We start from the raw sequence: 25298 nt of genomic DNA on the forward strand, positions 1-25298 counted from the left end.
TTAATCTGTTAAACATTTGCCCCTTTATTGTAACTTGTACTTTTCTGGTTTTAACTTCTGGTCATAGGTTTTGTTCTGTTTTTCTCATTGTGGTGGGTACTTTCCAAGGGTAATTTCTTTGTATACAGAACTCCATGACTCGCATTTTATTGTATGACAGTCCAAGTCGCCTGGCATGTCAGTCTGTTTCAGTGTCTGTCGTCATGAAAAAGCAATCTGTCCAGGAGAATAAATTACAAAAAGGATGTGAAATCATGACACTCCGGGTAATTTCCTTTCCAACTATAGCTCTGTTGACATTAACTACAACATTAGCAGCTATGTATTAAGTTTGTCATGTACACTCCATGCAAAGAAGAAAACAAATGGAAAACTTAAATATTTACTCTCTGACAGCTTATTTTTTTGCAAGTGTATTTTTTAAAGTTCTCCAAAACCATCCCAAACCATTTTGCCACGGGAACTGCTGTTTGCAGGATCAGGAGATTGTGTTTGTTTAAGTACATCTGTGGAGCCAAAAGAAAATAAATAAAAATTAAAAAAACCCTTCTTTCACTTATTCCTCATCCATTATTTTATTAACCACAATTTTAAGGTTAGAAAAATACCTACTCTATTAATCTCTAAGGCATCAGACACAGGACTCTAAAGTTCATTTTGTACTTAGTTCTGTTAACTTTCAGCACCTACTGATACTGTGTGGCACCATGCAAAGTAGACTGGACTGTGATTTTTTTTAAATGGCAACTTGGTCAAATCATGCTTTAAGTTATTAATAAATACCATACCCCAGGGTCAGTTCAAACTTTCCACTACATGCTTGAGGTGACTGAATGATAAACAAATGATCAGTGGGAAATTTTGATGCTGGCATATGTCGTCTGCTTAGCTTTTAGAAGGAGGAAGTGAGAAGATGTATGGTTGATTTGCCAAAGCAGTTTAAAAGAAAAGAAAAATATTAAAAAAAGAAAAAAATACAGTCCTTCCATCTTCACTTTCTTATGCAGATACCTATAATCAGACTTTTACTTGTGCAGAGAAGTGCCAAAATAAACAGGACTTGCTCTCAGAGCATCCATTAACTTCAATTTGGGTACTCGATGTGCTAAGGCTGTCTGTAAGAAAGTTTACTTTTAAGTGCCTAAAAAGGATTAAAGTGACTGGCTGGGAAGCAGTCATCATGATTTGGACATTTCTGGCAAGGCAAAAACACAAGGATAATGGGATGTCTGAAATTGATTCATTTCCTGGCTAGATCAAATTCCAGACTGATTTAATATAAGTGGCCAAAGCACAGAGAAAGGAACTAATATGGTACTGTTTGCTGTAGGTAGCGCAAGAAGTAATGTAATTAAACTGGGGTAAAGGAAATATAGATGAGACATTAAAAGAAACAAGTAAATGGTAAGGATAGTTGCATGTCAGTGCAGGTCACCTGAAGGACTCACCATCGCTGGATGTGCATAGGAGCAAATTAGATGAACGTGTATTGAATAGTTTGAGGTAGAGCTGGTCCTGCCTTAAGGAGGATGGATGCAGTGACCTCTTGAGCTTGGTCTGATAAGACATATGTCACACATAGCTCTGGAGAGAAAATATCCTTTAGAGGTGACAAGCACCAGTACCAGACTCATGCTTTACTCCCCAGATGGCCATATCTTTGGTACTACTGTAACCCTATATTCTTAGTAAGTGAGGATGTGATTTGTTGCACCTAATTTAGAAGACGATAGGCCTGTCCACACCAAACGAGGAGAGGAGAGGACAGGTAATATTTTCCCTCAACTTTGTGAGAACCTCTTTATAATAAGCCAATAAAAGAGAAATGAGTATCATCTTTCTCTGTGCAGTTATATGGCATCTTGCATATGAAGATCTCAAAGCACTTTTCAACCATTAATTAAACCCAGAAATTGAGAGGGGTGTCATTTATCTGCTCATTAGTAAAATGCAAAGGGAACTAACAAGGTGAGGTGTCTTGCCTGTAGGCTGTACGAAAGAGTAGGAGCAAAGATGGAGGTGCAACCTTGGGGCCAAGTTTTGCCTAAAGTCAGGAGCTTTCCTCCTCCAAGAGCACTGAAAACAGGACATCGGTAACGCAAGGAAATTTAATTCCCAGCAGTTTGATGCAAAATGGTAAAAAATCCCATAGCTTCCCAGTCTTCAAACGCCCTTTGGATCTCTTTCTCCACTAAACGATGCTGCTTTTTCCCACTGTCAGCACTGAAACACCCAAAGGAAAATCCAGAATAAAGCAAAGACCTCTGGATAGAGTAACATTCCTGTCTGTCACATGGGCAAACACTCACAGACACAGAGGTGGTCATGAGGCCGTGTTACAAACAGCAGGACACATTGGCTATTCTAGACATCAGGTGTCTAGGACATAATGACCTCTTAATTAATGGCTAAATAATGACCACTTACAATTAAGCTGTCAGAAGACAGAGGAAAGAATAATGGTAAGTACAATTCACTGTTTACAGTAGGAGTGCCTCCCATTTCTTATGTCCTGGGCTCAATTTTTAAACACCTTTCTTGTCCACAGGTTTTTCCTTTCCTATTTTGCTTGCGTAAAAAGAGAAATGCAATTTCAGTCCCAAAGAAGCCTTCTTCAGGAAATTGGGAGCATCTCTTTCTGCATTCAGGTTGGGGGGCAGAAAGGGAAGAAAAGCCTGCCTGAAATTTTAACAATTGGTGTGGAAATACCCACATATGAACTCCAGACACTTGGGTTTTCAGCTATAGCAAAGTTTCCCTGCTGGGAAACCCTTGGGCCTGTCCATCTGCTGTACAGTATGGTGAATACTACTACAATGGCACTTTAACAATAACTGTGCTCTTTTGAACCTCCCCATTGAAGTCACTCCATTGATTACTTGCAAGAATGCAGACTCTTGTGTTATTTGATCAGCACATATACTCTGAGCATTTAATCCCCTCAAATATTTTTCAATAACTTCCTTTAATTACAAGGAAAACACGTCGAGTGATGCATGCATTGAAGAGCTTCCCCTCATGTGTCTCTTCTTTTTTTCCTGTTTAATGAAGAATTTGAATCACTTTTCAGCTTCTTAATCCTATAATCCTGGAAGGAATTTACTCTCTTCCAAACCCTGGGGGTGGTAGGCTTATGCTTAGTACAGTACACCCTGGAGATCTTTCAGCAGGGTGTTTCCAGAGGAGTCCCAAATAACTGCATTCCTCAGCTGTGTGGCCAGCATGTAACCCAGCCTCACCAAAACCACCTTGCTTAAGTGATTTAGGGACTCACTTCTCCATGGGAGGTGCAAGGATAACACAAGACAGTAGCCACAAGGTGTTCAGAGAACCAAGATTTGCCAGGAAGAATGGGTGCATGGTGCCAAGCAGAATGGTTTTACCAACACATTTATTACATTCGATGAATCCGTTCTTCTGGAGGAAAGAAAAAGGCAAGGAAAGGGCCACCTTGCTAATGCTGCATCCTTGCACCTTACTGCTTCCCATTCCCCAGGGAGACTGAGGAATGACGGACAAGACTGTACAACTGCTCTTGTTGGAAGGTTGGCCTGAACCTGTTGGCTGTACGGTGTTCGCCTTGAAGGGAGCTGGGTGTTTTTGCAGCACGTGACGCTCTCCTCTGTGAGCACGGTGTGCTCACTGCACAACTTCAGACTTGTCTAGTTTTGTTCGAAGAAAAACCTTTGTTGTTGCAATAAGACGTCTCTTTGTGCAATGAAACCAAAGTCCACAATTTTTCTCCTCCTGGTTTTCCTGTAGCATCAAGGAACTCCAATGATACATGAAGTACAAATTTTCCACCTTGTCTTTCCAGGCCGTTGTTCCTCAAGAGGTGGCCTGTGGATCTTTAGGGATCCATAAAATGTCAAAAAACGGTGCATGGGTCAACTGCAAGTGAGTAAAACCACAGTAACAACCCAAACCCTTCCCTCATAATTCCTCACGTGCCAGCAAGCAGACGGAGGAAAAGCAAGCTGTAAATACACTTTCAAAGCTTTGCAGCATTTTTAGCTGGTTGTAAATCAAACACCTTGGGGCTCCCTTGACCAGAGCAGGTCTTGGCTTACTCTCCAAATTACTAAGTGTTCTTTCACTATGAGCAGCAGAGAAATGCTGCTGCAAAGGCATCTGCTATTCACTCCTCTCCTGTTCTAGGTCACGCTCCTCAGCTCGCTTTCTTTTTCTCATGCTTGTTAGTTCAAGTAACAATTGTTTTGTTAGTGGTTATCTAATCCCGTTACACATAACCGTTGTCATTACAGTTTGTGCTAAAGTAAGAACACCAAGAAATGACAAAGAAACCTGAACAACCCTAACTGTATCTCAGTATCTTGCTGAGATAAGATGCTGTCACAGGGCTCAGTTGAAATGGGGCTGGAAAAAGCGGAGCGCACAAGAGGAGTGCACAGGACACGATGTTAACGTGGACACAGCATGCATACAGTGCACACAGTAAGGACGTGTGGAGCACAAGGGTGTTGCTTGTACATGATCTCCCTCCGGTTGAGGGCCAATATTTCAGTGCTGGATCAGATGAAAGCCTGGCCTGTTTTCAAAGGTTTGCACATTTTAGTGCAACTCTGATGATCAGTTTTATGATCTGACAATTGACAAACTTGCTAACACCTTAATCACAGCTCAGCTGGCAGAAGATGATGAAAAACTATGTCATAGTGTGATGTATGACTGCTGCTTTCCATTGCCGTGGTAGACTCCAGTACCTATTTCATACTCGAATAACACATCTCATGTTGCTCCTTCTACAGGGGCAATGACTTTGTTGCTTGCCTGGCTGAAGCACTGTATAATAAGCAGCAGCATAGATTAGGGGTCTATCACTGATGCAAAGTAATTGCCTTATATTTTCCAAAATTCTTCACCTATTTTACCATAAACTTCCATTAAGGGAACACAATTCTGCTATCATCAGGAGAGAGCTGACATAAAGCTGACTGAAGGAATGCACCTCTAGGAATATTTTGCAGCATATACGGCAAGATGCATATATATGACAGTAGCAGATGGGATACGTGCTGATGTCCTCTCTAGGAGAAAAGTCTCATTAGAGAGGACAGGACTGACAGCTTCTCTCCAGACTTTGCATGTACATAGTGCTGCCCTCACCTCGAGCTTGGAAAGTAGCCGGGCAAGTTTAATGAATGAAGCCCATTAAAACCCCCAGGTTTGCAGAAGGGTGAACCAAGCCACACGGAAGTTGTCACTTGCTGCAGGTCACACGTCAATTCAGGACTGGAGCTAGTGAGAGAATCTAGGGAAAGAGCTGAAGGAACAATATATTTTGTTGGGAAAAAATCTACATAAAATAGTTCAGGAAGCGTATTTTCTCATATTCTGGGTTAAAAAAAAAAAGGTCCAATTCTTTTTAGAAGGTCTCATTTACGTTTCCTCTCTTTTATCCTTCTTCCCCTCTCCATGTTTCTCAATATAAAGTATGCCTTTCAAAGAGAAAATTTAAAACATTTAATTTGAAAATAGCAGCACTTCATGTTTTTTCCAGAGTTCCTAACTCCATTTTTGGAGCCAAAATTATTGGGTGAATTTAGTCCCAATGTATGAACCATTTATTTGGGTAATGCTACCATTTTTTTTTCCCACAAATTTTCTGGTAAAAATACAATAATCTAAATAATAATTACCAGTTCTCACTAGAAAACCACATACCCATGCCTTTCCTCCAAACTTGCTGCCTTTGTCCTTGTAACAGTTGTCCTATCAGTGGCGACCCCAACACCTACATGGCACTTCAAAACCCTGTAAGGATTGTTATCCCTTCTCAAAAAGTAGAAGAAAGTGAAATTCACTGCCCAGAAGAACTGGTAAGCTTGTGGTGGGACAATATAAACATTCTGGAATGGAAGCCCTGGTGAGATGGTTCACCTCCAGCAGCACAAACCAAGGGTTTTTCTGTAGCAGGAGTGTTTTGCTTGAAGAGCACACCCAGCAAAGACAACCTGGGAAGCCAGCATTACAGCAGCCGTAATCCTGCTGGGATGAACCAGAGCCTTCAGCTCATGGATTTGTTGCCTCTGGAGGGTGTCTGAAGAGGAGACATGGAAGGAGGCACAGATATGTTCCCCTGGCACGACTGTATTTGGAGGGAGTACTGTGCATAGGAGCACAGGGGTGAAGAGGAAGGGGAGGACCCCCGCCACATCTCTGCTCTCTGCAGTGCACAGATGGGCAAATTAATAAGAAGAAAGGAGTCCAGCTACCAAAATTGCCCTTCTCTGTGCTTGGAATGTTTTTCATTATTAAAAGACTCCCTATTTATAAGATCCCAGGTGTGCTAAATAATAACAGTAATAAAATCCTAACCTTTCTCATAGGCACAGATTATTCTTTTTTTTATCTAAGACAAAACCCAGGGACCCCTCCTGGCCGCAGCATTCCCTCCTCTCAGCCCTGGCCTTCTACCTCCACAGACAACAGGGTCACTATGAGCAAAGGAGAAGGAGCAAAGCTCGAGGGTGCTGGCAAGGCACAGCAGTCAGTGTGTCACTGTGATAATCTGCTTAAAGGAGGAGGCCAGGGCATAATTAAATATCCTGGCCTGAAGTCCTAATAGAGCAGCTGGAAGATCTGATGGTCTTCCCATAATAAACTGAAGCTCATTTATTACTGCTTTGCATATGTATCTAGAAATGAGTTCAGCCCCGAGCTCTGACTCTCCCCATTCTCTATCACCAGAGATATCGACCTTCTGTTCTCAGATTATTGTTGTGACTATGACACCTACTTTTATCTACATCTGAGAAGCCACAAAACTAAACAAGCAGTTTTTTGTCACATGTTTTCCTGTGGCAGCCACAAAACTATGCATGGCAAAACCTTCTTACAAAATAATTGCAAATGCACAAAAAGAAGAGGTGGTCTTTCAGAGCACACTTTTCTATGATTTTGTTTTCACAGTATAAAGAAGGATGTGTTGAGTTTCCAAACATGCTTTAGCAGTTCAGCAGGATGAGGAGCAATCAGCTGGAAGTCATGCAGCAGCTGGCCACTGGGCTCCTCAAAAGAGACGAAACCTCTCTTGGCTCGTGAGTCCAAGACAGAGAAGATGGATTTGCTGTCTACTGGCATAACAAATATTTAATAACAGGGAGGTAAGCAAGCTGCTTAAATTCATTTGCACACTGTGAGCATGAGAGAAGTGGGTATGAATAAATTTAGGGTATAGACTGGAAGAAACAGTGGGGACAACAAACCAAACCAAGGTTAAGATCGAACTTAACAGATTGGTGTTGAGGGGATTACAGGACACAGGGGATGAACTCACAGTGAGCTGGATGTGATAACCCAAGAGACCTTGTCTGGCTTCACATTGACCTGATTTAGCCTTTTGGCAAACACCATTCAGAGAGTACAGAGATGACAGCAATAATGGTGGCTAGGATGCCTGGCATGTGTGGGTCTCTCAGATGCCCAGAGCTGTTTTGGCTGCACAGGGAGCCTGGAAGTCCATCTGGGACCAGATGCCTACCTTCTTAAGACAGGTAATTGTAGTGTGGGTGATAATTGCACCCTTTGTCAGCTAGTTTTCTCCTCCATACATTTCCTCATAGTCCTGAATTTGAATGGTTTTCCTCATCCTTTGGCACCAGCTATTTTTGGTTCTTCCAGAAGGTGAAATCGAATTTCCTGCTGTTATAATGCACAATAGCTCTGCTTCGGCCATGGAGTTAGGCGAATGTAAAACTGGCAGGAGATCAGTCAGGCCTTCAGATACGGCAGAGGTTAATGGCTGAAGTTCATTCAGATACTGTAGCTTCCACTTGGATTACATCACCCTTTCGTCAGGTTAATCAAAATGTGCCTGGCTGCCTTATTGCTGATGCTCAAAGAACACATCACGTACTCTAACCTTTTGCATCATGGAAGAGATCTGTATTTCACATGCCAGCTATGCATCAGTAATGGGTAAACCTAATGGCTAGAATGCTATTTTTATAGAGATAAAGAGAAAACAAACTAATAAAAGCACCATCTTAGAGAGCAGCCATCATTTTCTTCTAACAAAAAATTCATTTTTGATGGTAAGACAAACCAAGTTGGCTTCATAGATCTTTTTTTTTTTTTTTTTTGCTTTCCAACTGAACATAGGTAGGTGCAAGGTAAATGAAGTGCTAATTTTCAGGGGGCTGGAATTTGGGAAGAAGCAGACATTTTTCAGGACTCATTCTTAAGCAGAGGTAGTGGCATGCACCTTTAAAGTTCGGATGCCAAGCTGTCAGCAAGTGACTTCAACACTGCCTTTATCTCTCCTCTTTTCTATTTATACGTTACATAAAGCTATTTTTTCCTGGGTTTAATTGCACATCAAAGGACCAACTGGATGGATTGGTTTGGGAGGTTGCTGATAGCAACGCTGGGGAATTCTGCAAATGCAGGTTGAAAATTTCAGTTCTTTCCAGTGGTATATTAGCTACTATGGGGAAAGCCAGTGAAACACTTAGCAAGCAAAAGCACCCTGGCTGTGCTTCTATTATTTGCAGGTTCAAGCTGGACATAAAGAAGATTAAATAACTATTTATTGTATCAACTCCCTCCCTCTAACTACTCATTTCCTACTGAAGGAGACATCAATTGCAATGCTCATTTCAGTCTTTCAGAGACATAGTGGCAGATCTTTGAAGACATTCAGGTGGCTCAGAATCCTTCAACGTGTCCTGAAAAATGGAGTTTAGCCTCCTCTTCATTCAGGGATGTATAAAATGAATCTCTCAGTTACCTTTAGGCCAAAAATATTTGCCTTGGCAAGTATGGATTTTGAAGGACTGTTGCAGAATTACAGGAACACAAAAATCACAACATTAAAATTGATTATGTTGGACACAGGTATCAGACTGAGTGGTTCACTGACTTGGTAAATGAATAGAAACGCCTACACCTCTACATTCCTGTTGTAACAAAGATGTGACCACCATGAAGTACCTCAGCTGGCTTAAACCCATTTTTCCAGCACCGATCCCATCTCCTCTGAGCTTTATGCACAAGAAAGGTAAACAAGCACAACTTCAGTCTAAGTTGCACAGCCTTTTTTGACACATTGACCTGATTATTTTTGTCTACTTCCCCAAGCTTTTCAGCTCATACTGACTTAGCTTCTCTCAGATGAAACCTCCAGCAAAGCTGCTGGCATTTCAAGATCCTTAAAACTCCTTTGAATGTCTCAATGTCAGTTACTACTTATTCATGAAAGGAAAGGAAAAGCAAAACATACCAACCCAGACTCAGGAAATAATGAATAGACAGAGTTCCACATTCATAAATAAAACAATATACTTCCTATAGCTCTTACATAATCCTAAGGGGTTGTTTTGTTTTGAAACCAGCACCATTTTAGTAGGTCTTTTTTGCTTTACTACTGTTGTGCTACTTTTAAGTGGGAGAGGTGTTTGATAAGTGAATCTTCAGTAACGACAACTGCAGCTTTTATTGACTTTTTTGAAAATACTGAACTAACTCAGAATTACTGAGCTCAACAGCACTTGTGAGCATAAACTGAAACCATATGTGACTGGTACATATTGCATGAGATTTTAATGTTAAGCTCAACAGAAGCTGATGGCCAAGCCTAGAGACACTTAAACGGTGTTGGAAAACCTTTTCCCTCCCTGGACTGGACATAATCCACCTCTGGGCTTTATTCCACTGCACACACACACAGGTATAATTTACCATAATAATTTATAATGGTGTATAAATTTGTAATAGGGCCGGTTTCCTTAAGCTATTTCTGTTCACTTGCAGAAATAGGACTTTCTGAAGAGCACAGCCACACAAGGAGATGGACGCAGGTTTGGGGTGAGGTAGAAGAGCTGGAAAATGGCTCAGCCCTGATGGTCAGTGCTTCCTCATGCTGCACAGCTCCGCATGGGCCAGTCCCATGAGGAATGCCTCCAAATAGCTTGAGAGAACATACCTGTTTGCAGATGCAGTAAACTAATTTAATGGAGCCAAATCTCAATGGAAATAATAATAAGAAGAATTAGAATGTTCCAAACAGTACTCATCTGGGAATCTCAATTAGCTTCATAAATAGTAATTAATTTAGCTTCTTAACTCTCTGCAAGATAGAGAATTACTAATGTTCCCATTTTATGGATAGGGATATATCCATGCAGAAATATCTACAAGACAGTAGCTGGAGTTAGAGAGCACGTCTTCTCATGTCCTGTTCTCTGCCTTGTCTCCCATCATATCACCTCTTATTCTCTCATTCTTTTTATGCAAAACGATATTCTGCTATTTTGGACCAAAGAAGAAATACCTTCAAAGCCTCCTAGGGTTTAACGTAACCAAAGTCTGCAGTACTTTGCATGAAACCTGCATTAAATACCATCACTTGGCTTCCCCTGCGCTGTGATAGAAAATGTGTACGGATGGGAACCCACTGATTTGCCTTAGTAACCCAACAGTGAAGTTGTCCTAATGAGGCCTATGACAAATTTGGCTTTATTTCTCCTGCTGAATACTGCTATTACCCAGCAGATGACCCTACAAAAAAGGTTGGATTAGACACCAGGAGAGAGACCTGCCTGTCTTTGACCTTAGATGCAGGGCATGAAGTGTCAGGGCTCTGAGGGCAGCACTCCAACACGTTGAGACAACAGGTCCTTGCCTAAAATAAACACCAAGCCGGCCATACCAACAGAGCCACCTCTAGCTTTATAATCCCTTTGCCATTTTAAATCTCCAGATGAGTTATATTGCAACACACACACAATTAGTATGTCATGAACCCTCAATAGTACTCAGTAAGTGTATAGAGGATGGGAAGGAATAAAGAAAAAGGCTATTGACATCAATACCAATCTTAACTGAACTTGATTTACCTGCTTTCTGAAAAGGAGAATCTTTGGGTATCCTCAAAATACTCAAGATGGTTGTTTTAGTTGAGGGTTAACTGAATGTAATATGGACTTAGTGGCTGCTGAATTACTAGCTGTTCCACAAATGCGCATGCGTAAAACATCTTTGAATGTGAGACTGTCCCGCAGGTAAGACAGGAGTTAGGAAATGTTCTCATCTATTTTTAACTTGGTCACAAAGTAGGTTTGTGTCTTGGAAAAATTATTTTTCGTTGTGTCTCCGTTTCCCACAAAGAAAACAAGGTTTGCAGCTGGTGTCCATGGCAGCTGTGCTGCAGTGGATACAAAGTGGATGAAAAATATTACTACTGGACTGTGTAAGGGGAAAGTTCAGACCTACTCACATTTTGTAGCATTTTGGAGGACTACATAAACTGCCAGGCCAAGGGGAATAAGGTCCATTGCAGTGACACAGCTGGAAAAAGGAACCACATCCTGGCGTGCTCCTCTCCTGAAGTCTACTTCTGCTTTAATCTTCCCAATTTAGGGTTACTAGACGGTTCCCCTGCAAATTTCCTTTGCCACATTTCTCTGATGTGAGCCAGCAGCTCATCTGCTTTGTGTCTATTTGTGGCTGGTATGAACTGTGAGGGCTGAAAACATGTCCAAAGGATCTTTTACAATTCCTGGTGATGAGGAGGGCTGCGAGCAGCAAAGTGTGTCACATATATTTGTCAGCTGCAAAGCTGAAACCGATAGCAGGGTATGAAAAGAGAGCTGATAGCCTCACCTCTAGCTGATACTTCATGTGGAAGATCATGTTTCTAGGGGCTCCTTCGCCTGCTCCAGGGATTGCTAGAAACAAGTCCCGCTGCACCCCAGTGAGGATGTGCTCATGTTATCATACCGGCTGCCTGGGACCGAAAAGCCAGGGTAAACGTGGTGCACAAGAAAGCCATGCATGAACTATCTGCTGTTCGTCAATGCTTAAATACGCACAGTCCTGTGTCGGTCAGGATGGTGCTATTATGGCTTTGCTATTGCTCCCTGCTTGTGGTGTTCTCCAGGCGCCTGCACTCAGGAGGCGGCTGTGGAGACAAGCCAGGAGGCAAAACTGACTGCAGGCCACCAAAGCTACATGCGACAGCTGGGAGCAAGGATAGTATATGCAAAATGCACCATCACTGAGGAGCTAAAGATGGCAGTGGCTGCTAAGGGAGGATGAAAATTAGTGGGGAAGATGTTATGCGCCTTGGAGATGAAGCCACCCCTTGCTGTCTCGAGTAGGAGGACAGAGGAAGAAATGTCATCCAACTCTCCCCAGCCTGGACCTGAGTGGTGAGGGAAGGGAATTCAACCAGCTTTTACAATCTCTGGAAGATACCACAATGGTTTACATTCACGTTATCAGTCAGGCAGATGCACTCTTTAAACACTCATGATTATCCCTCTTGCCCAATTAGCAGAAGAAAGATCACAGCTCTTATGCAAAGTGGCTATGGAGACACCTATTAATTTCCATGGACTTGAATGTAAACAACAATGAAAAGCTCCCACTAACTTTCCAGGGAAACTCACTTTGTGTGTGCATGTGTCCTTATGTGCCTTTGCCATCTGGAGAGACACAAGGTCCCTCTTTCAGTCCCTGAGAAAAAGCAATCTGCTTCGGAGGCACCATCCCCAGGAGATCCCAACTGCCCGCTCCTTGACAAGCTGCTTGGATTCTTGGGAGGATTCTTCGTTTTTTAAACTAGGCAGCAGAAGGGGAAGGCAAGGAGCATCTTTGCATTCACAAAGTAGTTGGGAACAGCAGCAACATCTCTTGCTCCCAAGAAACTCATCCCCCTTTGGTGATACCCTGCCCTGTCTGGAAATGAGCACAGTGGGAGGAGGGCTAATGTGGGCTCTGAGCTGGGCCCAGAGAAAACAGAAAGAACGAGGAAAAAAAAAAGAGAGAGAAGCTCTGCAAATGAACAGTCAGCACAAACAAAGCCTATCAGCCCAGGCAAGAGGCCGAAGCATGACTGCACTAAACAAATCACGGTGGAATCAGCAATTGGCAAAGTAATTGGCATTATTACAGCTGATGGAAAATTTCTGATGCCGCCCATGTTCGCTTTCAAAACACTACTCACACATTTAATTGGCTTGGTTCTCATGTAGCTGATTTCCCTTTTTTTCCTTCTGGAGTGTATCAGGCTTGTATCTACAGACAGAAAATTTGGGTTGTGCTTCCCTGGCTGTATCCACCGGCTATGAGATGGGGGACGAAGCTTTGCACAAACTAAGCAATGTGGGAGAAATGTGTGGAGATAAACAGGTCTGACTTGGGTAGTTGAATCATTTCAACCTCTCTGTTCCCTGAGCTCTTTGTGAGCTCAGCTCTAGGTCTACCAAACATCCCTATGCTTGCAGCACCTAAAATACTGTGAGTTAAATGCAAGGATGAAAAATGCATCTGGTGATGTCACCAAAGCGTGGCTTCAGTGGTGTAGTCACTGTGCAAGTGAAATTGCCTTCTCTCTCACACAGAAATGCTCGTGTGAGCACCCTCTGGCATATTTCTCACACTATTTGAGAAAAAGTTAGTAATGGCTGAGTGTCTCTTTCAAATTGCTAGACCCTTTGGCCAAAGCATCCTCATCCTCTGATTTGAGCCCTCTTCCAGAAAACCAAATGTCAGACCAGCATGGACAGGGAAATTTCAGCCAGAGACTTTGAAGTCTTTCACTAGAGTTCTTTAAAAGCTTCACAAAATCATTAATCTGTAGGGAGCAACCAGATCCTCAAAGTATATGAAGTTGGGGAATGGTGCTTTTTTAAGCTTTCATCAGAAATAGCAGCTTGGCTTGGTGCTGAGACACACATTCAGCTTTTTTTTTTTACTTCCGCTCCCTAGGTCTAGTCTTAGACCCTTGATCTGCCTTTTGGAGGACATCCAGGTCTCATAACAGAAAGATCCTTCCTTGGCCAGGTGATGGGTCCATAGGGCAGACAAGGGTTTGGAGGAAGGATGCTATTGCCCACTTCCTTCCTCTGCTCCTCTAGTCTGTTGAGAGCTGTGTGACCACAGGGTACCTTAATGGGAAACGCCGTGGTGGCAGTAAGTCTGTGGCCACGTGGAAGGATGGCTCCTCAATTATCAGGGAGTATGTTTTGAGTACGCCTTCTCCCTGCAAGCAGCAGGAAGATTTCTGAATCAGCCTGATTGATGAATTCATCAGCTGATTTCACTGGGATACAATCCATTTAGATTTACAGCTTGTTTCCAAGAAGGAGGGAGCCCAAAGAGGTTCATCCATCATATCCTCCATCACTGTGAATCAAAGGCAGCTCCACGCCAGGAGAGTCCCAATGCCAAAGGGAGAGGGTGTTTGGCAGCATGGCTCCCACAGATTTCTGGAGCTGCCGGACAACGACCCCTTTGTTTTTTCCTGAAATAAAATCCCTCACTGCAAAATGGTCTGGTGCATGATGGCAAAGGACACATCAGAGGATCTGAAGGGACATGGTAGCTCTTCAACAACCAGTATTGCATGGCTGGACTGAAGCGTGGCCCCTCAAAGTCTGCAGTAAGGCTGGCCAATATGGCCATCTGTAACACAGCAAGGCAATTTATGAACACCACAGGTTCCCAACTCAGACATCACAAGGATGGCTTCAAAATTAAACCCCTGCTCCAGGGCTTTTAGGACCCTCCCAGAAGCACAGAGTTGGGGAAGAGGTTCATTTTAAGCAAGCAGGTGCCTTTCCACCCAAAATAACTGGCTAATTATGGATGACCCAGTGCCACAGATAGCTTTTGTAGGGAGTTACACTATTGCTCTCCCAGCTCTATGCCTCCCAAGTTGCTGCCACTGCCGCTGCCGCTGCCACTGCCAGACAGGAGCACAGGACCTGGTCAGTCTCACAAGGCTTCAGAAGGAAAAGATCGAACCCGAGCTGCCTCCAAAGAAAATTTGAGACCAGAAGATGACAAACAGGCAAGTTCAACACAGGAGAGGTCAGCTCTTCCCTTCTCCACGCCAGAGAGGACTTATAGAAAATCCCGCTAGGAAGAGCCAACAGGCTATGATCAGTGATAAAAATGGAAGGAAAACACAGGTAGCATCGTACTATTTGTTTTATATACCAATCTGAATATTTTCCCTTGCAGTTAGCTATTCTGATGCTTGACTGTCAGAGAAGATCAATCCAGCACCCCAAGAAGTCAATGGGGAGATGCCCACTCCTTTCACCCCATTTTGATGCAAGACTTTGATTCAAACCCCATATAAGCCTTTCTACAAATGGGTAAAGCTTCCTGTTGGAGATGCAGTGGACTCCCAAGATGGGACTTAAGAAGATCAAGGTCTGCTCCCAACAGTGCTACTCTGTGGCTGCAACCAGATCACCTTACTTTGTGTTTTTTCTGTTCTCTGAAATGGGCATAGCATCCTACCCTTTGTGAAACACTGAGATTTATGTGAGAAAAGCACGACATAAAAAACAAGTATTGTCACATAAAGCAAGATGCAGCTATAAGAAGCAGCCAAGGTAATGTGGGTGCCATTAAAATCCCAACACACAGTGCTAGAAGTTGCTTAGATTTGCTGTGGTACTCCTGCTCTTCCCTTTATTAAGCACAGGGAAATATTGCCTTGCAGATAAACATTGTGATGTGGTAAATGTCCAGAATTTAACAGAGTCCATTATAATTGATGAAAATGTAGCTTTCATTAGTTTATGAATGCCTTATTCATATATATTTTAAAAAATAAATCCAGAAAGAATGTTTTCCCTAAGCAAGTGCCAAGTAAGAGAGTAAACAACTTCTGCTAATACACCTTCATCTCTTCCCCGAGGCTGTCTCTCCTGTAGAGGAAAGGCTCTTGTTACATATCCACCAGCCTTCTCCGCAGTCCTCTTCCAAACCTCTCCCAGTGCGATGCACACAACCCCAGTAACAGCTGGCCACAGCTGGGTGTGTCGATAGGCACAGCGAAGCTTTTTCCCACTGCTGTCTGCCTGCCTCTGCCAACCCTTTGGCTCCCGTCTTCACCTTTTAATGTCATACAATCTTCGGGCCAAGAACAATAATAGATTTGCTTTATGATGCTCCAACTATGGCAGGGATTTTTACAGACTACCACAATATCATCTTCTTAACTGTGGACATGCTGCTGATTAAAGGGGTCACACTGGCAGCGAGGGAATCTATAATGTCTTTATTTGTTCACAGGAAGATACACCGGGAGTTCAAGCTTCTCTCTCCAGCCGTGGCCTCTCGGTGCTTTGATCCTAACCACCTTTGAGAATAAAAGGGGAATCTAGCTCTTAAATGTGATTCGGTCACTGGTGTCTCGGTTAACACCATCCATAAAACGACTGGTTTCTTTGTTACACAGGACAAGGCTGAGACCACAGACTTGAAATAGGAGTAGCATTAAAAAAAATGTATCTTTTTAGCTAAAAAAGGCCAATCATTAACCATGTAAACAAATGAGTGGCTATTGAGTTTTAATAGCACACTATTCCATTGCTCATTCATGAAGAGGAGTGAGGAGAAAATGTTTTGAAGCTTCAAAAAGATTTTTTTTTAAATTAGAAAATTACACATCGTGGTATTTTAGCACCACGAACACCTGCTGACAGTATGATTGCAAAACAGGACATTCTTGAGGCTGTAAGAAAATGGGCACAAAAAAAGAGAATCCTGTTATCAAGTAAAATATCTGAAGACTGTGGTCGAGCGTGTGTTTTTTTCTGTGACTTTTAAAAGCGTCACATCCTCAAATTCAAACAAGCAGATGGCTGCCAGAAACATTCTGAAACCAGCAAGCTGCTTGCGTTGGACACATCATTTTGGTGTGTTAGCCTCTTGACTCTCACATTGAATGTTATTTCATTTGGTTTTGATCCAAGGCAGTTGGAGAGGATTTTAAAGTCACCAATGACCTCTGAACTTCAATGATGGCATTCTGGGGCATTTTATCTAAAAGACGAGATAAGGGTAGAAATGGCCATTCACTCACCATCCAACGACAAAAAAATATAATGACATCATTTGTGGTTTCAGTTGAAGCAGCTGAAGTAAGCTGCTGAGGCTGTATAGAGAAGAGGTGATACTGCTGGAGGGAGAAACGTTTTGAAGAGTGAGCAACCATGGCATCACCTCCTTTTGTTGACAGTACACAGACACAACTGATGACAACTTCAGTTATAACTCCACGTTCTTGCACAGTAGCAGCTCTGAGCTCTAAGTCATACCTGCCTCTGTCTGAGTGTCTGAATTTTTGTTTCTTCCCTCTGAAAGAGTGTAGAAATGTAATCTTTGATACGAGGTCATGTCTGAGGAAACGCCACTGGGTACAGAGCCTTGCATTGCATCTCTCTGTAACTCAGGCTGCTCTGAGCATGTCAAACCTGTCCTTGATTCCTCCCAGCAAGAGATAACACGTGTCTCTTGCTCCTCGCACAGACTTCCCAAGACGTTGTCTTGAGTTTCATCTCCCAAGTGCTAAATGGCTTGCCATGCAGGAGATAAGCTGAAACTCTCAGATGAAGAATAAAGCTGATGAATTTGCTCCTTGGGAGCAAGGGGACCTTTGATGATGTGGGTAAAGGTCACCTGCAAGACAGAACTAAGCTGGTAATGCCATCAAAAAAAATCCCAAGGTAGACACCCTGCGGCACACATGCCTCCCGCTGAGGGGAAGACCCTGGCTACTGTTAGTCATCTTCCTCCATATGCTGTGGGAAGTTTCTCAGACCCTGCGGTATGGTTGAGTGTGTGACCATGTTAGCGGATTGAGTCACTCGAGGCTGAGATGGCTCCACGTCGGAAGCCACATGGGCTGGGGTGCTGCTCCTCCTCCTGCCACATGACAGGGAAGGCTCCTATGACAGGAGTGACCTAAAGAAAATGGAGCTGCTGGGTGTCTTCCCAATGATTTCAGTGGGCTTTGTGCAAGGAGCATTTTGTTACTAGCAGCCTTCTCCATTCATATCTATTCAAAGGCTGGTTGTTACCCTTCTGCCTGATACTGTCTGCGAGCACAACGGGTCCTGACAACACTGAATCAAAGATGACTCCACCTTCCCAAGGAGGGAAGTGAGGCACTGCAGAGGGTACCATTTCTCCTGATTTGCTCTTCCTAAGGCATGTGTAAGGAAAGCCATTTTCCTCCCTCACCTTGTTAGGGGCTCTCATGAACTCCTTCCAGCCATCTGAGATCCTGCTTTTACCCTTCCGTCACTGACTGTCCTGCACCTTTTCCTAGCCATGGTAGCATGGTGGAGCCATTCCTTTCCCCCAAATGCCTACATCTCCTCACTCACCCTCACCAAGGTTATGCTCTGCTCACATTCGGGTTACTTCCTCCCCAGCACTCTTATTATTCAAGTAGAGCCACTTATTAAAGAAACACTATCAGTGACGGTAGCATCCTATAGTGCAGCTATTGCTGAAATACGAACGAGCAGGACTATAGTGTTCCTATATGAAGAGTACTGTGCCAACTAATTTTGGTAGCACATACATAAAATATTGATTTAATTTATCTGGATCTAGTAAAATATGAAAAGAGCTTATAGGAAATCATGCCTATATCTTAGTTAATGAAATTCTGGGCTGCTTCTGGGAAGACTGACAATTGTAAAATCAATCATCTGCCAAATTTTCATTCACAGCTTCATCACGAAGCCATTGCAGATACGACAAAGACCGCCTAACTCACAGGGGTATGTGTGAATGCACACGTGGGAATCAGAAGCACTACATTTTCTTCCTCCCAAGGCAAGCTGGCAGCCTGGGAGGCAGGAGAGCAAAGAACTGACGGTCTTGACACTGCCAGCACACCTTGATGTTGCAGGGCTTTCTTCCTCTCAACTGGTAATTTAAGCCTGAAGTCAGCTCCACAAGCAAACCACATGAGCCTCCATTAACAACATTGCTCATGATGCTTGGAGAAGGCTGCCGGAGGTCTCCAGCCATCCATCTGCAGCCCATCTCACTGTTCCCATGAAGAAGAGCGCACTGGGATGTGGATTACTTTGGCCAGCCAAGCTGCTACGCTGCACTGTTAGAGATGGATACTGGAGCTGACGCAGCTTGATTCTACCAGCGCTCTTTGCAGCTGGTTTGCTGCACCCACAAACCACAGAAGGCTGAAACGAAACTACACGCACCATACCTGCAGGTCATGTGCGCTCTGACACCCTTGTGTTTATGTTCGTGCTCATTATTACACATGGATGTGGGGTGTGCAGAAAACATTGGTCCCTGGGGAATAGCACATCACAGCCAGGGTGCCAGCAAGTAATGCCTGCAAAGCCTGATGCCTTGATTTCTGCTCTGTGGATCAATACTAACAGTAATACTGTATTTCCAGGGCATATTCAACTGACAGAACTATTGATTATTTGGTATGTAGTAGTGCACTGATACTTGATAGCAAACTGGGACACTGAAACAATAAATGTGCAGTTGTTAACAAGCAACACAGGGCATTGAATTTCAGTGACACAACTGTGATATTGCTTCCTTTGCCTAAAATGAAACATCTTTAAGATATCAAAAATACAATTTACTTATCTGACTTACTGAAACACCTGGAGAAAGTACTTTCTCCACCGAAACCTGCAGATTAAGGTCATGTTTCCAAATATGTGCCAAATTACCTCAACAATTTCGTCCCCACTGTGACCAAAAATCTTTGATATGTTTAAATATGTATTATATCAGATCAACTTGTGCATGGACAGATTTCAATGAAAGAAAAGGTAATGAAACATTACACTTTGGTTGCAGTAGTTGAGCCAAAGTTATTTTTTTCACCTAGGTTTTTGATTCAGTGTGAAAAAGTGTGTGTATATATATATATATATACAGTTAGATAGGGCAAACTCAAAATAAAACTTTATCAAACAAAGGATTTACTTATATTTGAAAGATATCCTTCCATATAGGATGGATTTTTTATTACATATAAGTCTACAATTGTCTCTTATGGACACATTTAACTATCAGCCACCAAACCATTAAAAGGATATGGTACAGAACACCAGGCTTAGGACAGGAACTTATTGAAAAAGGACCTACCTGGGGTGAGGGAGAAAAATACTTCCTGTGAAGAAAAATAACTTGTGGCACTTGCAGTTGCAGGAAAGAACAACTGAATGGCTTAAGATCTCTTAATCTGAGGTTGGAGAGGCAGGGGAGGTGACTAGTAAATATGCAGGAAATGTACCCATACTACACATAGCCTTTTCTGTGATAATAGAGCCTTTCCTCTGCTATCAGTGTCGTGAACCCTGTAGGCTAGCTGCTTTAGCTGCCATCTATGATTTGGAGAGGTCAAGACCAAGGGAGATTGAATCAGCCCCTGATGGTGGCCCTCCTCTCTCTCCCACTGCTGACAAATGGAGTTTAGGATGATGGAGTCCAGTTTCTCACTTGGGCCTGAGCCTCTTCAGCCACTAGTAAATTAAATGTGCCCAGAAATATCCCCAGGCATTGAGGCCAACTGGCACAGAATGGTTCGTATCTCTGCTAGCAACCATGTCTTAGCTTCCCTAATGCAGCAGCTAAATGCAAACAGCTCACTGGGATGAACACTGATCCATGCTTAGGGATGATTTAGGAGCTTGCTAGTTGTCATGGCCAAGGACTGGTCTAGTAGTTTGAGTATATGCAGTCACACTCCCACACCAAGCAACATTCCCAGACACTGCTTAACTTGCTTAAGACAGATGCAGCCTAAGACATTGATATGGCACATGTCCTCTTCACCTTTTCCTGCCCAAGATCACCTCTTTCCAGTGAGGAGAAGGGAGTTGCACAGCTCTAAATTTGGTTATCACAATAATCTTTTGCTGGTTCATGATATGACTCTTATTCAGTGAGAAACTGTAGATTACTGCGTCTGCAATCTAAGAATAATTGCAAGGAACCAGATGTCATGTGTTTAAAATGACAAAGATGTTATACATGGGCAGCTTAACTGCATAAACAAACCACTGTCCTCTTTTTCCCATCCCACACCACTGTCATCTGCCTGATACTACATCTTCAACATTTGCAACTTTAAATTGCATACCCCCAAAAAAGCACCCCATCTAAAGCAGTTCCCATATGCTCTAACCATGCTACACTGGAGGACCATAAGATGTCCCATAGGAACTTCTGTGCTGAGCTGTCCAAGGCAAAGTGAGACTGTTTTCATGGGTCCCTCTGAGAAACAAGAAGCTTAATGCAAGCACTTTAGCTTGAGAAGAACAGACTATATCAGGGCAGGGACCATCTGGCAGAAGGCACAGCAGCATTAATGCAATCACAGACCAAGAGGGAAAACCTTGGTATGGTGTTGCCCAAGTCTGGGCACCCTCCTACACCCTACAGGGACCCGGGCACTACAAGGCAGCACAGGGAGGCAGAGAAAACATTTCGTACCTACACCGTCTTCACCACACACGCTACAGAGTTTTCTCAGTGGAAAGGTTTCAAAGCTGCCAGCAGAAGCTCTTACTCTCAGATGGGAGCCGTTCAGAGAAACCCATCCCTTTGAATGGTTTCACTCATGATGCTTGCAATGCTTGTCCGTGAGCATCACCCATGAAGCAACTGACTCATGGTTTGCAGCTGGATCTTGGGGAGAAGCACCTTATCATAGTGAGCTGGCTGTCTTTCAGCGATTGAACTTTCTTGGTGAACAGACAGCATCCACCCTTTGCAGTGCTTGCTTTTCACAAAGGAAAGGTTGTGGAAGCTTGTGTCAGGCAGCTAGTGCCTCCTCTCAGCTCCTATTTGGACACCTCTGTGGCCCTGGCAGCTGCAGCTAAAAGCACCACGTGGGCCCACAGCCTCAACGCTTCATGGCGGCTCCCTGACTCAGGGAGCTATAATGCCAGGAGGATGGCGGATGACTTCATGCCAGCAGAGTCTAATACCTTATGATCCTATGATCTAGTGCAAAAGACAGGAGGAGTGGGAAGCCCAGCAGGCACCTGATTGAAGAGGCTGGGGGAGATAAGAGGAGACAGTGTCCTGCTGTGCGTTTCCTCCACCTCCATAACCTTCTCATTTTCAAAGAGTTTCCACAGGGCTGTGGCAGCTATTGTTCTCCAGACCTGACGCATCAGCATCCCTACTACACTGACAGCAGCCTGGGATTCACACACTTCCAGCCCTTCTCATTCTTCCTGTCAGAAAAATGAGCAGCTCATTTGGCTTCAAGAGGAAATAAAACATGTAAAACTCGGATATCCCCGTGCTAACGTGTGCAGGGCTATGCTACATACTTAATGCTCAGACAGACCCAAGCGCATTTACATCAGACTTCACAAACACATGTCTGTCCTTCCTTCCCTCCTTCCTTCTTTCCTTCCTTCCTTCCTTCCTTCCTTCCTTCCTTCCTTCCTTCCTTCCTTCCTTCCTTCCTTCCTTCCTTCCTTCCTTCCTTCCTTTCTTCCAAAAGTGGCCACAGCAGCCAGATCAAACTTCAGCACAACCATTACTGATGTGCAGAGTCAGCAACGAATGAGCGTTTCTTTATGCCTGATTACCAAGGAGGCTGAAGACTCATATTGAGCATTAAGATAAAAAGGAGGCTAATTTAAACCTACAGCAAAGTTTAAGGGGTAATTCTGCACGGGCAGGTAGGTAAGATCAATGTAAAAGTTGTTCTTATTTCTGTTTGGCTCCATAAAAAGAGAAACACTATCAGGGTTGTACATTTTTAAAAACCTGCATTTGTTTCCTAAGAAGGGTTGAGATAGGTTTAAGCATTCCTGTTATTATTTGAAAACTGACAGGGAAATTTCCATGTGAATGCTTCCCTTCACAGTCAGATATCCATATTCACCACGTGTGTACCTTTGATTTGGGGACTGCAGCTCCCCTGTAGTCCAAAGACTCGGGGTCCATTTTGTGCAGATCTTTCTGACAAAATGGGGTTACTAGTGATAGGAAATATTCCAAGGTCATCTACAGCCTTGATAGAAACAGGAGGGAGGGAGAATATTAGGGAGAAACTGTAAGCCTCAACATCCATCTGTAGTTGGCAAACTGGAGTATATTTGGATTGCCTGTACCAGTATTTCACTCCTCTGTTTTCAAATGATGGTCCTGGCCCTAGTGATTAACCACATGAATACACCAAAGAAGGATATTCACAGGAAGGATCTCATGATAAAAAGACTATTCCTGGTCCTCTTTCCATCACATCATAATCTGTCCACTAATACAGAGATCTCAGCTGATCAAAAGGTCATAAGATGCTACCGCTAAGTATCGCTCTGTCTCTGTTCAGCCGAAGGCATTTCTACTCCATGCAGCAGGCAGAGGAATGCAATAGCAAAGACTTCAAATCTGTTTGCATAATAGATGAAGTCTTTGCTATACGGCATTTATATTCCTTCAGGGAGTGACACCTGATAAATAAATCTCTAGTTCCCAGTGAATTTAAATAAAACAAAGGCAAATCATACCCCTCCACACCGTAAATATATAACTGCAGAGAATGCTAAGAGTTCCCACTCTCCCACCACTTCCTTTGCTACGAAAGCTATGAAGTGCTGACCACCCTCAAATTCTGCCAAAATCAAAGGAGCCCAAATCTCTGAGGACATTACGAAGAGCATGGTGATAACATAGGATGGACTAAAAGATACACCACATTTAGACTAATGAAATGGTAAAAAGTACTTCTTTTTTTTTTCTTTAAGTTATCAAAAAGCAAAAATCAAAGAAAGGGGCCTTATTAGCATATCAATAAGAATAACGGAGTGAAAATGGGGGGGAAATCTAGTAAATGGGGCGATCTGTTTCCCAGTGAATAACACTAGGCTGAAAAATTTTCAAACATCCTGGGATGAATAAAATACCGAACCACAACCTACCCAACACCACCACATCGGCCAGTTTGTCACCACTGTACTGCGGTGTGCTGGTGGCAGTGGGTCCATCGGTCCTGCACTGCGCCCATCCCTGGATGCCAGCCATCGCCTCCAGCACTGACCACAGCCTCTTCTCTGGCCATCCTGTGCCCAAGCGTTTCAACATGGGCAAAACCACAGATTGCTGCCCAAAACAGCAGGGAGAGAGGGTACCAGTGCCAACAACCACCTGCCACCTGAGTCCCTCGTCTAGCGGGTCTGCAGAGCTAGTTTCTGTGAGCATTACCATTGGAAAAAGCACTGTTTTGCATCTCCCACACCTGAATAATTGACACAACCAAATTAAACCCCTCAGCGTTTCACAGCTTACCCGCCCACTCCCCTGGTTCTCCAGACACAGAGCTCTACACCAGGACCAACAGACACTTTCTTTAACTGCAACTGGCAGCCATTTTGCTCCTCTCCATGCTTTCAAAGCTGAGAGCCATCAAAGATTAGCAGAAAAAGTCATGACTATTTTTCCCTAAGAAGCAGCCTGGTAATAGGCTTCAGGAAAAATCCTCCTAAATGCAAGTGATAAGCGTAGACTGTGTGAAGGCTGACAGGTCTGATTATAATTATCATTGCAAAGGGACCAGCACTAACCTCCCTTCTGGAAGGCAATGACAGTTCCTGGAAGGGAACATGCAAGTGAATTATCATAAACAAAATCATTGCAAGTGGAACTGTCTTTCACTGGGAAACTAAAGAAGGCCCTCATTTGGGGGGAAAAAAACCCAAAACCTTGAGCACTCATTAAAGTTCATCCCAATGGTACTCAATCATATTTTTAAGTTTTACTGACATTGGGTTGATGAGAGTAAAAAAATTAAGCAGGACACTGGAAGCATGGGATGGAGTCATGCGTGTACGAGATGTTTGGAAATAAAGGATACCTTCTCAAACCATATTTAACGAACATGCTCTGCAACCTAACCTGAACGGGGAGCCCCAGAGAGCATGTTGGTCCAACTAAGCTAAATATTCAAAACTAAGACAAAACTCAGGCAGCCTTGTACCGACCTTTCTCCCTTCCTCATGTCCTAGCAGGAAGAAAGCCAAACAGAACCAACACAGCACTCTTTAAATTGCATCTATACATTGAGTTCCTCAAATTGCATCTATACATTGACTGAAATACCACAACATTGCTTTTCAGCAGGGTTTTGAGGTAGATACGTTAGGTAGTATTCCTTCAAGATCATCCTATCTTAACCTTCTCTGTGTTTTCTCTGACAGCATTACATTTTTCTTAGGCTGCAGGTTGTTTTGGTGTTTCTCATTCTATTTCCATTGGAAACTTGGAAATAGAGAAACTTGGGCAATTTGGAATAAGAGTAGCAGTACAATAGCTTTTTCGTTATGAACAAAGGGAAATAGATACTATCTTCCTAATAGTGGGCTATAACTGTGTGGGAGACGAAGAGGAGAGCCTCAGAGTCAAAGGCAGTTCTAGGAGTTTCATTCTCATTATATCTCAATGGAGTGAAGCAAATAAATTGCACAAGGAGACATACGGAAGCTCACTACGCAAATGGCCTATTTGAG

The 25298-nt window shown here is 43.2% G+C and overlaps 1 protein-coding gene across 3 annotated transcripts in view; it reads right to left on the reverse strand.

Annotated features, from left to right (window-relative positions):
* Window positions 1–25298, reverse strand: part of SETBP1 (SET binding protein 1) — a 261399-nt gene that overhangs the window by 115385 nt on the left and 120716 nt on the right. The gene's annotated exons all lie outside the window — the stretch shown is intronic.

This window comes from Nyctibius grandis, chromosome Z (assembly GCF_013368605.1).
Source record: "Nyctibius grandis isolate bNycGra1 chromosome Z, bNycGra1.pri, whole genome shotgun sequence".
NCBI lineage: Eukaryota > Metazoa > Chordata > Aves > Nyctibiiformes > Nyctibiidae > Nyctibius > Nyctibius grandis.